Raw genomic sequence first — 4,852 nt, forward strand, 5'->3', positions numbered from 1 at the left:
CTTCTCTACAACACTCCTTAAAGCACCATCATTGACCAAGCTTTGGTCATCAGCTCTCTTGGCTCATGTCCTGCTTTGTTTTATAATCTCTTCTACATTGCACCTTGGAGACATTTGTTACTTTAAAGCTGTTACTGAGAAATAAATTGGGCAAGAAAGCTGATGTTTCGAGTTAGGACCCTTCTTCAGAATTTCTGAAGATGGATCCTGACCAGAAACATCAACTTTCCTGCTCCTCTGATGCTGCCTGGCCTGCTGTGTTCCTCCAGCTCCACACTGTGTTATCTCAGACTCCAGCGTCGGCAGTTCCTACTATCTCTGACAGAGAAATAAGTTGTTATTGTAAACACCAGAGATCCTTCAGCATGATCTGGACAGGTTGGGCGAGAGGCAAATCAATGGCAAATGCAGTATAATTTGGATAAATGTGAGGTTATTCACGTTGGAAGCAAAAACAAGGAGGCAGATTACTACCTAAATGGCTGTACTTTGGGAGAGGGGAGTGTGCAGTGGGACCTGGGTGTCCTTGTGCACCAGTCACTGAGAGTAAGCATGCAGGTGCAGCAGGCGGTAAAGAAGGTAAATGGTATGTTGGCCTTCATCGCGAGAGGTTTCGAGTGCAGGAGCAGGGATATGTTGTTGCAGTTATACAGGGCCTTGGTGAGACCACACCTGGAATATTATGTGCAGTTTTGGTCTCCTTTCCTGAGGAAGGATGCTCTTGCTCTCAAGGGAGTGCAGCGAAGGTTTACCAGGCTGATTCTGGGAATGGCCGGTCTGACATATGAGGAGAGATTGACTAGGTTGGGATTGTTTTCATTAGAGTTCAGATGAATGAGAACTTATAAAATTCTAACAAGACTAGGCAGGGTAGATGCAGGGAGGATTTTCCCAGTGGTGGGTGTGTCTAGAACCAGGGTCACAGTCTGAGGATTCAGGATAGACCATTTAGGATGGAGATGAGGAGACATTTCTTCACCCACAGAGTGGTGAGCCTGTGGAATCCATTACCACAGGAAGTAGTTGATGTCAAAACATTGAATGTATTCAAGAGGGGACTAGATATAGCACTTGGGGTTGAATGGGTTCAAAGGTTATAGGGAGAAAGCAGGATCAGGCTATTGAGTTGGATGATCAGCCATGATCGTGATGAATGGCGGAGCAGTCTCAAAGGGCCGAATGGCCTCCTCCTGCTCCTATCTTCTATGTTTCTATGTAATTATGGATTCTGAACCATTTTCGTCCTCCAAATTAACTCAACTGCTGCACCTCTGAAAGACCACCCCATCAAACATCTTTCTTCCTCGCTGTTTATTTTACCCTTGTTGTTTTGTAGCACGGAACCGGAATTTTGCTGAAAAGATAGACGTGTGGTCCAGGTTTTTCATCTTGTACTCGTTAGGACACATGCATGAATGCCAAACTTTAAAAGATTCACAACAATTTATGGGGGGGTGATGGCTTAATGGTATTCCTGCTGGGTTATTAATCCAGAGACCCAGGGAATAATCCAGGACCCAGGACCTGGGACCCAGGTTCGAATCCCATCATGGCAGATGGTGGCATTTGAATTCAATAAAAAAAATTGGATTTAAGAGTCTAATGATGACCACGAATCAATTGTTGGAAAAAACCGTCTGGTTCACTAATGTCCTTTAAGGAAGGAAACTGCCGTCCTTACCTGTCTGGCCTACATGTGATGCCAGACCCACAGCAATGTGGTTGACTCTTAACTGTCCTCTGGGCAATTAGGGATGGGCCATAAGACTTGGCCCAGGCAGAGATGTCCTCATCTTGTGGATGAATAAAACAAAAACAGCAGAAATATAAAGGTGCTGGGAGCTTGAGGAGTGTTCAGTGCCCTGTTGCTTGCTTTCTCCATGGCAGACATAGACAATAGGAGCAGGAGTAGGCCATTCGAGCCCTCAAGTCTGCTCTCCCGTTCAAACTCAATAGTCCAATCCTGCCGTCTCCTCTGATCCCTTTAGCCACAAGATCTGTATCTACTTCCTTCTTGAAAACATGCAATGTTTTGGCCTCAGCCCCTTCCTGTGGTAAAGAATTCCACAAGCTCCCCACTCTCTGGGTGGAGACATGTCTCCTCAACTCGGTCATACAATGTTTACTCCTTATCCTTAAATATGACCCCTGGTTTGGAACTCCCCCCGGTCGTCAGGAAACATCCTTCCTGTGTTTACCGTGTCTAGTCCTGTTAGAATTTTATAGGTTTCTATGAGACCTCTCTCATTCTTCTAAACTTCAGTGAATACAATCCTAACCGAGTCAATCTCTCCTCATACGTCAATCCTGCCATCCCAGGAACCAATTTGGGTAAACACCTCAACCAACCAGAATTGATTTGACAACCAATCAGCACACCTTGACGAGCTTCATCAACTGTGAAGCACTTTGCAAAAGGTACTGTGAAATTGCAATTCCTTCTCATTTTTCTCCAGTCTGCCTGAATATCTCAGGTTCAATAAACAAACCAGAGCAGGCACTACAATTCATATTTAGGGGGAGGTGATGGCCTCATGGTATTATCATTAGACCATTACTCCAGCGACTCAGGGATTGTCCCGGGTTCAAATCCCCCCACGGCAGATGGTGGAATTTGAATTCAATGAATATCTTGAATTAAGAGTCTAATGATGACCGTGAATCCATTGTCAGGAAAAACACATTTGTTTCACTAATGTCCCTTAGGGAAGGAAACTGCCATCCTTACCTGGTCAGGCCTACATGTGACTCCAGACCCACAGCAATGTGGTTGACTCTTAACTGCCCTCTGGGTAATTAGGGATGGGCAATAAATGCTGGCCTGGCCAGTGACACCTGCATTCCATGAATAAATAAAAAAAAACTATGATTGTTGAAAATATTTATTAGTGTCTCTTTACTGCTTTGGTTTTTCACAAGGAATACAAGTTGATGAGTTATTTAAACATTTTCACACACAACATCTTGGATAGATGATAAGCAGAGGCATAGGAGGAGGCCACATGTGGACTTTTCAAACCTTCCTTTCTTTCCTGAGAACCAATGTTTATGAAACCCCTCACGTGGGTCCAGAATAAAGGATATTACCAACTTCTTGGGGCAATTAAGGCTGGGTAATAAATACACCTCACGAAAGAATGATAAGCCACTGAAGGTTTAATTGTGAGGGTGGCTGGTAACTGAGAGAGAGAGAGGTATAACTGAGAGCCTTATGCTAAGTGTAGGCTATGTGATAGAGAAATGTCAAAAGAAAGTAATTAGCTGCCGTTCACAAAGGACTGAAGGCCTCTCTCTCCATTCATGAGAGACTGAGAGGATCATACTGAGGGTGGGGAGGCGATAGAGAGAGTTTTGCAACTGGAAGTCTCACAGTGAGGGTGGTGTGTAACAGGGCGACTGTTATAATGGAGAGTCATAAACTTAGAATCAGTAACAGAGAGTGTTGTAACTGAGTTTTACATTGAGGATGGTGTGGAACAAAGAGAGTGTTACAACCATGAGTCTTACAGAGAGTGTCAGTGTGACAGATAGTGTGTTATAACTGAGAGCTGTATAGTGTCATTGCACTGAGTGAGATGTCCTATGGCCCCTCCTGTTCAAAATCCTGGTCACACGACAGAAATTCAGGAACATTGGCATAGGGAGGAATAATGAGCAGGTGGGTTGCATTTCTAGCAGAGTCGACTTGATTTCAGATATCATCCAATTGGAAAGTTTCAACAGTGTGTTCCAAATGGAGCTGAGCGGGAGAGAGAAAAGACAGATTATTATGGATCTCGAATCATTAACAACTCAAAAACTCAGCAGGTCAGGCAGCATCTGTGGAGTGAAAACATCAGACTCAAAACGTGAACCCTGTTTCTCTCTCCACAAATACTACCTGACCTGCTGAGTTTATTCAGCATTTTCTGTTTTAGTTTCAGATCTTACATCATAATCATTTCTTTCCCTGAGCTTTGACCTCGACGGTGTAATATACAACTTCTGAATCAGATTAACCAGGTTCCATGCATCAATATGAAGTTGCTTTAGTGATTATTAAGGACTGGCAGGCCTCCTGGTGGTGTTAGTCATCAAAGGAGTTGCAAAGCTGAAGGTAATCATACACTGATTGTGTGGTGTAACAGGAAGTGTATTCTATATAGCCAACTATTAAGGAGTTGTCGATTGTCGGTCCATATGCACCAGTCGGATGTTTTAATCCCAGTGACAATCCAGCCTTTACAGTCCAGATGGTGCAATCCAGCTGTTAAAATCTAAATGCAGAATCCAGACATTAAAGTCCAGATGTTACACACGGGTGTTATAATCTGATAATACAGCGCAGCTATTATACACCAAGTGTTACAATCTGAAATTACAACCTGGCTATTATACACCGGGTGTTACAGTCTGATTTTACAGCCCAGCTGTTATACACTGGGTGTTACAGTCTGATATTACAGCCCAGCTACTATACAGTGGGTGTTACAATCTGATATTACAGCCCAGCTGTTACATGCTGGGTGTTACAGTCTGATTTTACAGCCCAGCTGTTATACACTGGGTGTTACAGTCTGATATTACAGCCCAGCTGTTACACGCTGGGTATTACAGTCCGATATTACAGCCCAGCTGTTACACGCTGGGTGTTACAGTCCGATATTACAGCCCAGCTGTTACACGCTGGGTGTAACAGTCCGATATTACAGCCCAGCTGTTACACACTGGGTGTTACAGTCTGATATTACAGCCCAGCTGTTACACGCTGGGTGTAACAGTCTGATATTACAGCCCAGCTGTTACACGCTGGGTGTTACAATCTAATATTACAGCCCAGCTGTTACACGCTGGGTGTTACAGTCTGATATTA

Source organism: Rhincodon typus, chromosome 37 (assembly GCF_021869965.1).
Source record: "Rhincodon typus isolate 14 chromosome 37, sRhiTyp1.1, whole genome shotgun sequence".
Classification (NCBI taxonomy): Eukaryota; Metazoa; Chordata; class Chondrichthyes; order Orectolobiformes; family Rhincodontidae; genus Rhincodon; species Rhincodon typus.